Source organism: Haliotis rubra, unplaced genomic scaffold (assembly GCF_003918875.1).
Source record: "Haliotis rubra isolate DU_JTF1 unplaced genomic scaffold, ASM391887v1 Scf535, whole genome shotgun sequence".
Lineage (NCBI taxonomy): Eukaryota > Metazoa > Mollusca > Gastropoda > Lepetellida > Haliotidae > Haliotis > Haliotis rubra.
The window spans coordinates 60,672-72,439 of record NW_025767230.1 but is presented as its reverse complement, the minus strand read 5'-3'; the positions used below and the strand labels follow the sequence as shown (position 1 = coordinate 72,439).

The 11,768-nt window shown below is 39.1% G+C and overlaps 1 long non-coding RNA gene across 1 annotated transcript; it reads left to right on the top strand.

The window, feature by feature from the left end:
- Positions 1–3,181: 3,181 nt before the first annotated feature.
- On the top strand, positions 3,182–4,278 carry LOC124253201. Its single transcript, XR_006892128.1, has 2 exons — positions 3,182–3,395; positions 3,602–4,278. It is a non-coding gene; the product is annotated as an uncharacterized LOC124253201 (long non-coding RNA).
- Positions 4,279–11,768: the final 7,490 nt, after the last annotated feature.

Sequence of the window (11,768 nt, the reverse complement as noted above, 5' to 3'; positions counted from 1 at the left end):
TTCTTTGTAGTTTTGATCTAAGGTTCTTTCATTTGTAATGAAATTCTGTGATATTAACATTATTCCTATCGAAATCCTGAGTAGATAGTTTGCCAGGTCGCACCAATTCATCAGTATTACATGAACCCCGATAAGATAGATTACTACTATCTCGCCTTAAGGCAAACACATGTTGGCACAGAATGCATGCATATTCATATACCATAGTTTGTTTTATTTAACTCCTTTCTCGACCCAGCATATGCATTTTGCATTCATGATCTATGTAGTAAGTATCGGTGATTTGAAATCTCCTTTACCTTTACTTCTAGGACCCAGAACGCCATCCTTTTGGGGGCAGAAGTGGACCCTGAAGTCCCCCACAGGCACGACGATTGCTAAGAATACCACAGAGGACCGGACAGGCACGCTTTTCAAACAATCTTTTGTAGAAAACATGGAAAACATGCTTGTTCTAGATGATGTCCTGTGTATAGTGCAAACGTTTTCCCCAAAGTATACAGAAATGTAGAAATTCATGGAAGAAAGGGGATCACGCATTGGTCCTCTTCTTACAATAGCTGCTGACAAAGGTGTTCATTGTAGTTTTGATCTAAGGTAATTACATTTGTAATGAAATTCTTCGATATTAACATTATTCCTATCGAAATCTTGTGTAGATTATTTGTCAGATCGCACTAATTCATCAGTATAACAGCAACCCCGATAAGATAGATTACTACTATCGTGCCTTAAAGCAAACACATGTATGCACAGAATGCATGCATAATCATAATGCCATACTTTGACTCATTAAAAGTCATTTCTCGACCCAGCATACGCATTGTGCATTCATGATCTGTGTAGTAAGTATCGGTGATTTGAAATCTCCTTTACCTTTACTTCTAGGACCCAGGATGCCATCCTTTTGGGGGCAGAAGTGGACCTTGAACTCCCCCCAGAGGCAGGACGAATGCCACGAATACCACAGAGGACCGGACAGGCAAGATTTTCAAACAATTTGTTGTAGAAAACATGGAAAATATGCTTGTTCTCGAGGATGTCTTTTGTACAGTGCACACCTTTTCCCCAAAGTATACAGGCATGTAGAGAGTGATGAGTGTAGGGGATCACGAGTTAGTCCTCTTATTACACTAGTTACTGACAAAGGTGTTCATTGTAGTTTTGACCTAAGGTTCTTTCATTTGTAATGAAATTCTTCGATATTAACGATATTCCTATCGAAATCTTATGTAGATTGTTTATGAGAGCGCACTAGTTTTATCAGTATTCTCAGCAACCGTGATATGATAGATTTGTAGTATCTTGCCTTAAAGGAAACACATGTTGGCACAGAATAACTTCATAATCATAATCCCATACTTATTAAAAGTCATATTTATTGTTCTAACGGTGAAGTGGAGTAGTGTTCCTTGGTCAGTAAATAGTCCTCAAGTTATGTTCCTTTTAGTTATACTTTTTCCAGTTTTCGTCATGTTTTACGAAACATTTAAACGTTTAAATGTCCTCATGTATATAATCACATAATTGGAAATGGGAGAACTTGTAAATCATCATACCCTTTTCAACAAAGCAAATCCGCTTCTTCACCTGATGCGATACTATTACAATATACAAAATCTTTTTCCGCTGATATGTGAGTACATTGTTCCACAAAATGTTTGAGAGCACAGTATTTGAATAATGTGCAACATTTTTGTCCCTCTGAAACTGTACAAAGAGGTAAGGTATATGTACAATAAACTACGTAATATATTAATACCTTGACACAAGATGCTAGAGGTAGGCATACATCGTTTTTCCTTGTTTTTTGTACCGTATTCAGGAAAATTCTCTCCCGTTGTATGTCGGCACTATTTTCCTGCATGTAGCATGCGGTGGTGTAGCGTTGTCGTTCTCGTGAAGTAATGGTTGTCATGCACAGGGCCCAGTTTCGATTCCCACAAGTGAGAATTGTGATTCATGATGCTTATCCATGACTGATTTCTTTCAGATGCAGGAACCCTGGTACATTCTGCATCTGGTTATTCCGTCCCTCCGTCCCCTTTCTACACGGACTTCTGTACGCTGCTTTTCCAGGACGCCAACGGGATGAGTTTTGTCTGATGGTGGCTCCATAGTGTCTCGGCTTCCACTTAGGTCCCCCGCCGACTTTGGAGGAGGTTCGGTGCTAGGGCCTGACGGGTAGCGTCAGGATGGTGTTGCAGCAACAACCAAGCTACTTAGGGTCGCTACGCTCTGTGGCTCCCAGTCTTTCTCAGCATTACCCCAGTAGGCCCAATGCTGACTGCACTTGACTGGTAGATTTTAGGTGTTAGCATAGATAGGGCCCCCTCATGCATGCCCTGCATGACGCTGTCATAGAGATGGCATAACTTAGTGTTTACCCACCATTTACTCCTTCAGTAGGTAGTTCCCAGACAGAATGAATCCCGGCTGGCCTCTTTGGAGGACAATGTACTGACCGAATGGGACCACATGTAAGTAAGTATTACAATATTTTAGTTCGATAAGCAGGTTACAACATGTTTTTCTGCACCAAGCACATGTTTTTCGATTTCATGATCTGTGTAGTAAGTATCAATGATTTGAAATTTCCTTTACCGTTACTTTTAGGACAACAAGAAGGATTTTGATGCTAGGAACAACTAAGAAGAAGCCCTGTGGACCGAAGTGGATCTTGAATTCTAAAGAGACATAGTGAACACACACGACCAGGCAAGCAAATTTTTCAAACCATCTTTTCGCAAACACGGAAAACCATGTTTGCTAACAATAATCTCTTTTTGTATAGTTATATCTTACAAATTTTTCTTCTGATTTATAAACTCTGATATGAATATGTACGTAATGAAAACGTTACTTTTAGGACGTAACATGGGCAGAAGTGGACCAAGAACTGTTCCGGCAGAACCACGACCGCCAAGACCACGTGGCTGACGGAGGCTTGCAGACTGCCAAGAAGACATCTCGTAAACACAGCAGCCTTTTACTACTAAAAGACGTCTTTGGGGTAGATGTGGACCTTGAAATCATTCAGAGGCAGGCCGACTGCCAAGAAGACATTCCATAGGCAGATCTGGACCAAGTACACTTCTGGAAGCTTGCCGACTACCAAGAAGACATTCCATAGGCAGATCTGGACCAAGTATACTTCTGGAGGCTTGCCGACTGCCAAGAAGACATCTCGTAAACACAGCAGCCTTTTACTAGTATTAATAGTATTAAGAAGACGTCCTGGTGGCAGAAGTGGACCTTAAAATCCCTCAGAGGCAGGCCGACTGCCAAGAAGATATTCCATAGGCAGATCTGGATCAAGTACTCTTCTTGAGGCTTGCCGACTGCCAAAAAGCCATCTCGTAGACACATCAGCCTTTTACTACTAAAAGATAATGGTAAGATAATGTGTGTAGAAATCATTCCTATTTCCGGCATATTTTTACTAAAAAATCAAACATTGTAATGTCCTCATTTTATAATCACATGATGGGATAGAAAGCAGGAATAATATTGCTGGAGAATAGCAGAAAGCGGCATACTCTGACTGTAACACCTCTGCATATGTGATTAATGCTGCTTATCCATGACTCTTTTCTTTCAGACATATGAACCCTTTTGTCTGTATTTGCGCGCTGCTCACCTCCCTCAGCCGTCTCGCCAAATGGATGCAAGGTATTCTTTGGAATACGCAGGAGGGCGCAGACATGGAACTGTCCCATGACAGGAAGACAAAGCCTCGATCCAGGCTGAACATGGGACCTGTTAACCTTCAATAACAACTTACCGTTCAATGGAACAGTTTTCTTCTTCGGAACTCGGATGGTGTCTTTACGTATAATACACCTGTGGAATTTGTTTGGCTGCAGAGCCGTTATAAAACTCAAGCATGAATTTTCATAGGCTGGATTATGTGTATGCGTAATTGTTGATATATTTTATGACAATGCATTATGCGTGTCTGCTACTGTAAACCCTCCAGTAGATTAGGTAGTGCTGCATACGTTGAGGGAACACGGTTCCAGAGCTTTCACGGTTCCAGAGCTTTTACTCTAAAAGAAGTTTTATCTCTGGTTTTACGTGTCGGGCTTCATCTACCTTCGGCCGTTTTCAAATGTACATCTAAAATATATATATATATATATATATATTATATGATAACCTACGTGATGCCGGTGTTTTTGTTTTGCAATGTGTGTTGTTTATGTTCGTGCAAATAGAGATACTGGTATTGTATCATGTTGGGTATGGTGACAATAAACCGCACAGCTGGTCCAATTGGACTTGTATTTTTGCTGATAATTGGCATTCTGGAAGAACAGATATCCTACGGATATACATGTAAGTTTGTTGGATTTTATCGTGGTGTAAGCATCTAGTTATTTTTTATTTTGCCCAACTCTGCCAACACACCACAACGTCCTACTTTTGTTGTAATATTCTAACCTTTCAATAATCATCTATTCATACAGAGGAAATATGTGCATGTATACCGATGATAATTTAAAAATGGTCAACAAGAGATCTCCCTTCAGCTGATTTGCCCATCGAGAAAGGCAATAAGACACGACCCACATTCATCCAAACATACATCAGCAAACGGATGTAACATCTTGGCCATAAAGTGATTTCTTTGTCCATGCAGAATAAGAATGTGGACAGATGAAGCTCTCGTTTCAGAAAAGAAATTTTAAAAATACTGAATACATCACATACATTTATAATTGATTTTAAATCATCGTGTACAGTACCCTTTAATACGCTGTTCAATACAAAATCTAGTCAGACGTCACATATGTCGCATACTTTTTATAAAGGCAAAAAATTTAGAGATATCAACTTCTTCATTTGAGGAACACGAGGTTTCGGAGTATATTCCATTAACCAGATGGAGGAGTGAGAAAATACACCTGCGATGTTCCTTACATAAGGAGTTGACATCCATAAATTCTCGCCTTTATGTGTATCGCTTCTTAATGCCCTTAAAAGACTGTATATTACTGTGTCAGACATCGTTTTATTTTAAGTGAACTCTTTTTTAGTGAAAATTAACTTTCCCTCACTGCCCTCCCTCGGAGCAGTTCTCACAGTTGGGATAAATGACTCCACATTGAGTTATATATACCTCGATCTTTAACACCGGAATTACATTTGATGATATAGCTGTGGTCTTAAGGCGATTACAACCAGTCGGACCAAACACGTGATCAAATTTCCAGGAAGTGCGTTATTGTATCATTTTGGTATGTGCATTATAGGTATATATCTATATTGAATTATGAATGGGCACCTAGAGCACAATTTCAAACACATATAAAACACAATAAAATATGGACGGCCTAACAGATCATTTCCATCCACTATCAGCCAGGGTGGGGATATTGATAGGTAATTAAAATACCAGCAATTCATTTTTAACATTGATGTCTTAATCTGAAAGTGGCCCGTATTGGATCCCAAAAGGTCAGAGAATTTGTATATCACATATAAAGGTGCATATATGGTAGTGGCATAATTTTAAACTTTGTTTCACAAATACATTCTACATAGAGTCACAGACAGGGTAAATAAATAGTTTTTTAATGTTCTTTTCCGTTCAGCAAATATCATTTCTAAATGTATGTATATTACATTTAATTCTAGTTTAATCATAGATAGCATATTCACGGAAAATGATATTCGTTTCTTATACTTCGATCACATAAAGGACAGTTTCCATGTATTTACCATATTTTGTTCACCTGCCTTTATTATTTCTTAACAGGAAAAATCCCACTCTTGACTAAATACACTCTTCAAATAATGAAAGACATATGCCATTTTTACAAGAATTTATTGCGTTAGTTTACGAGCAATTATTTCATGTAATTTCAATGGTAAAAGGTGAAACTTCACACGTCTATAGACAAAGAGTTCGCCACCACAACATCAGCCTTAATTGTTGTGTTTCTGTTAACTTGAGTCCACAAGATGGCGTCAAAGTCAGTACTTTGTATGGCCACCATTGGCAGCAATTACTCCTCGGAACCGACTCGGCACACACTGGATAAGTCGACGAAGTCGCCCACTCTTCCTGCAATGATGTTCTCTTTTCTTCAGGAAACGTAAATAAAACCTGAAGATCTGACGAGTGTAGATAGATTTTAACTCAGTAGATAGTTTTAATAGAGAGATACCTATCAAGATTATCTCTATACGAACTAAGGACCGTTCGTGGATACACAGAAAACTGTAGATGTATGTTCTCACGACATGGATTGCCTGTATCAGTTTACAACGGTCCGACAACGGTCCTCAGTTCACAATGGCATTGAACACCATTGCGTACCCCTCGTTGGCCTCAAGCTACCGGTCAGGTGGAGAGACAAAATCAGTCTCTATTGAAGAGTTTCAAGATTGCTCATGCAACAAAGGAAAACTGGAAAGAGGCATTGCAGGTATATGTCAGTGTCCTTCAGATAGTCTCCCGAGGACCGTTGTTGGAGTAAACTGATACAGGCAATCCATGTCATGAGAACATACTTTTGGGAATATCTACAGGAATATCTGGGGAAAAGCCCAGCTGAACTCTTGTTTGGACTGACTGACTGAGTGAGTTTGGTTTTACGCCGCTTTTAGCAATATTCCAACAATATCACGGCGGGGGACACCAGAAATGGGCTTCACACATTGTGCCCATGTGGGGATTCGAACCCGGGTCTTCGGCGTGACGAGCCAACGCTTTAACCATTAGGCTACCCCACCACCCCTTGTTTGGAAGGAAGGTGAGAACTAAGTTACCTGTTTTGATTCCTGAATCCACTGACTGAGGTTCGTGACAGAGACGCTGAAAAGAAAGGTTCATCGAAATTGTACGCCGATGAAAAACGCCATGCCGTAGAGTCCAAGATTGTTCCTGGAGACAAGGTGTTGCTTAAAAGGGAACACATGAGTAAGGTAGACACACCTGTGTCCCAACACCAGTTGAAGTTGTGTCTAAGGCAGGAAACATGGTGACTGTGCAAAGTGAGGATGGTGCTCAGTATAGGCGTAATACTTCGCATGTGAAGTCATATCAGTCACAGCTGAACAACCTGACAGAACCAACCAACCAGTGCACGAGTTGACGACAATAAAGCTAGCCAATCAGAGACTGTGGATATTGATCAGTGTCTAAGGAGTTCTGACAGGCAGAAGTCTGTTCTGGAGAAGTTTGATGACTTTGTTATGTTTGACTGATTGGGATCTCATTGGTGAACCATCGTTTCAGCCTAGACCGAGAGTTGAGTTTCATGGACATACAGTTTTCATGTTATTTCGAGCTGGTTCAGTGGTTCGCAACATCTAGTTTCAGTTCTGATTATGTTCATAATGATAATGACTTGACACACGAGAGCTGGAGTGTGTAACGCAGAGTATTGGGGGTATACTTGGCTGTTTGGCTCAAGTTGTCCAGACTTCATGATTATGCAGAAATGGCAGTTTATGTTAATATTTGTTTAAGCAATAAGGTTACAGTAATTACTGCATTTCTCGGATGGGGGAGGGATGTCGTGTCACATATTGTGAGATGAGGAATATTTCGTTCCGCTTATGTGTTTTGTATTAGATGACCGGATGTAATAAATGGAGCATGTGGCGGAAAACCGAAACTGTTATGTGGTACATCAAGCAAGCTGTGATCAACTGAATTGGCCATACTGCTAAATAACAATTACCTGTACTCTACCACACTCTGGTGCAGTGACGGCTTTTGCTCCAAAACATGCGGCATTGAAATAAATTCGTACTGCATGATACATGTAATAACTTTCATTTTCTTATTTCTGCTTCTGTTATTTCCTTGCTTCCTGGTGTGTGTTGAACTAATAGGCCCGTAATCGTACTTAATCAAACCTTGTTCCCTTCATGCCCCAATACAACTTCCTGTCCTATTGTCACCTTTAGGTAACGTACCATGATTTCATCTTACTACAGCTGAATTTATTGATACTTCATCTATTGAAATGGGTGTCAGTCAACTTACGCCAGCTACAAAATGCCCCAGGAAATTTGGTCAAAATGCCTCAGATCTTTGGTCAAATTGCCCATGGGGCTTGTCAAAATGCGCCAATTTATCTAAAATTATTTAAATATATGTCATAACTGCATAGTTTTTGTCAATTTTCGATATTATATTCTTCATACAACATTATATAATAATATTTCTGATAAATGTTCCATTAGTAAACTGATGAGCAAAAGTAATATTCCTGTATAGACAACACTGTAATACCAATTATTTGCCTGTTAATGATGCTTATGGGCCATAAATGCATAGTTTTTGTCAACAAGTTTGGTATAATAATTAATATTATAACACCTTAATATTATATACACCTTAACAAGTTGTAATGGTTAAAGCCAAACACTCTACAAAACGGAAGGGTCCCAATAAGAAAGTTAGGGACCGTTCATAATATAAATTGCCGTGTCTGACACACACACACCCCAAATCTATGTACCAAGAAAATGCCCCCCATAAATATTGAATACTATTATGTACAAAATTGCTGTCCTTACCTGGCTGAGTCCGCCTCTGTGGTGTAGTGGTTAGAGCGTCCACCGGTGAGCGGAATGTCGCGGGTTCGATCCCCGACCGCGTCATACCAAAAGACGTTAAAATATGGTACTTGTTGGTCCCTGCCTGGCGCTCGGCATTAATGGGTACAACAAAGACTGGTCGGCTCAGAGTCAGTATAATGAGTGAGTGGGGTATTCATGCTTCACTGCGGCATGGTATCTCAGTGGGCTAGCACTATAAAACCAGCTTCAGTCTGGGCTAGTACAAGCAGCCGCACATACACATACACACGCAGGTGGTCATATGAGCGAAATATCCTCAAGCATGACGTAAAACCCAATTTCACCTCACCTTACCTGGCTGAGGAAATTATTGTAGTGCAGCATGTGAATTTAACACTTGTTTAACTTTAAAATATTCCTTTTTATAATATATTGTATATAAAGCTTTACATGGTTTAAAAAAATTGAGCTTGAGGAAGATGTAGGTGTGAAATAAGCATATGAGCACAGTTATTTTGTGGAAGTCGCGGTGGCTGAGCTGTTTATGCGTCTGACTTTGTGTGCTGGCGATTAGGTGCCTGACTGAGAGCGTGAGTTTGAATCCCAGATGGGACTCAACCCAGCAAAAGTACAAGAATCTGTACTTTACTAAGAAAGTGTAATCCCAAATGTAGCATGTGGTACACAGTTATTTTATTTTGAACAACAGCTTCCCCAACAGACACAGCACTTCTCAGGTGATTTTGATACATGTATCATATCCAAAAAATGAAAATGATTTTATATCTTAATGTAGCATTTGATTTGATTTAAATGTTTTAAGCCAGTTTGCACAATACATATCTGCTGATAGATATCTTAGAATCCTGTCTTTAAAAATCAATAAATTTGCTCCTTTTGGCACAAAGTTAAACTTTAGTAGCAAACTTTCTGGTACCCAGTCACACTTCACTTGATACAAACTGTTGCAGGAAATAGTTATGGACAAATAATGCAGAAAATATGACATCACAGTTGGCTAAGGACAAGGTGGGCTAAGGGTGAAAAAGCACACAAACACTGAATATATGAAATGACATTTTATTAGAAAGCATATAAAAAGGGTAGGTGGTTTGAACAAATATTCTGGTGATACAAAAGGTGAAAGTCAACAATGAAAAATAGAGCTCATATATACTTAAAACAGATCACAAAGTATAACTCAGCGGATTTCAGCATGTGAATTTAACTATTATGCATGAAACACATGTCCATAAAACTATAACAACTTGGAATGTGAAGCTGTAGATATCTGTATACATGGAAGCTTGGTATAAACACACTAGCAATATCTGAGATCAACTTGTAAAATGATATATGAAATATATACATGGCTTTGAGTAGATATTATATACAGATTCATATCAACAATTTACAGTTTATATAGGAGCACCAGAATATACAAAAGCGTTGTTACCCTGGCAACCAGAGTACTGGTTGGAATTCCAGAGTCTGAATAATCAAGCTAACCATCAAGGTAGTTGTATGTATAAAGATAAGTAGGGGCTTAAAGCCTTGTAGCTATATATGTGACGGGTCGCTTGGCTGAACATGCCCATGAATCATCTCAAAACGATAATAACATATTATCAGCTATACACGATTGAATATATTTTCCTTCACTTATATCACTTAAGAATACATAGGTGAGCTTTGGTAGAACACTTCTATAGGTGAGATAAAGCACACCTTCATTACATGTGAGTCATGGAACAAAGTTGCTGCAGGTGAGTTAAAGCACAACCTTGTTACAAGTAAATCATGGAACAATGTTGCTGCAGGTGAGCTAAAAGACACCCTTGATACAGGAGAGTTATGGGACAACGCTACTGCAGGTGAGTTAAAGCAGAACCTTCTTTCAGGTGAGAAATGGGACAACTCTGCTGCAGGTGGCTTAAAACACAACCTTGTTACAGGTAAGTCATGGAACAATGTTGCTGCAGGTGAGATAAAGCACAACCTTGTTGCAGGTGAGAAATGGGACAACTCTGCTGCAGGTGAGTTAAAATACAACCTTGTTAAAGGTGAGTCATGGATCAACGCTGCTGCAGGGAAGTTAAAGCACAGCCTTTTTACAGGTGAGTCACGTGACAACACTACTGAAGGTGAGTCAAAGCATAACCCTGCTATGTGTGGGCCAAGGCACATCACTGCCTCAGCAGGTAACTGGTGTGTCTCCCTTTTATACTCCCATTGTAACCGTAACAACATCGTAAGAGGCAGTATTTTAATATATCAGTTCAGCTGTGTGTCAATATGCTGATATCATAAATACATCAAAATAATAACAAAATTATCACCTGAATAGAAATGCACTACATGTGAAGCAATAATTCTTATAGATAAACTTTTTGATTGAAACTGGTTGAATGTTAAATTATGCAAAGATAATCATTTAGGACTGACTGCATAGGCGGATCCACTGCCTCAGAAGAGACCCCCCAACAGAAAGTTTATTAAATGACCTTTGAAAATCACAGGCCCTCGTGTCTTTGCGAGGATTAAAGATGGCAAGAAAAATATATAAAAAATTGAGATGACCCCTGACTCGAAATGCTCCACAGTACAGTACTGTGTAGCATTTAGTGTCGAGGGTCATCTCAAAAACTGTTTTTTTAATCTCCGCAAGGACACGAGGGCCTGTGTTGAAAATGGGTGAAATTGAAGAGTGCATCCCCCTATCTCAAAAAGCAGTATCTGCCCCTGGACTGACAGAATCACTAACATGTTTATATATTTCATCCACTATGATGACCAGGCATCAATAATCTTATAATACCATTACTTGTAATACGTCAATAATACTTCAAAAAGTAAATACTGAATTAAATCTGACATCTTCCAGAAACTCCATGAAGACAAAATCACATATACAGAGACAGAGGTACAGATAACTTCTTGGTGATTGAGTTATGTACTCGCCTGTGTTCATCTCAATTGGGTATCCTAATTTTGCTTTGAGTAACCAAATAAATTGTACTCACCTCACTCAAACTCAATTGGGTATTTCGCCATTTTCCAATAAATGTTGGTTTACATGTTTCTTATTTATATTTAATCTGTTGTATGAGAAACGATAATAAAAACTCCTGAAATAGAACCTCTCAATATATATACCTCAGTTATTTTATCTAGATTTGTTTGTATGCATGTAAGATCAAATTTATTGAGTTTTTTCAAAACTTCAG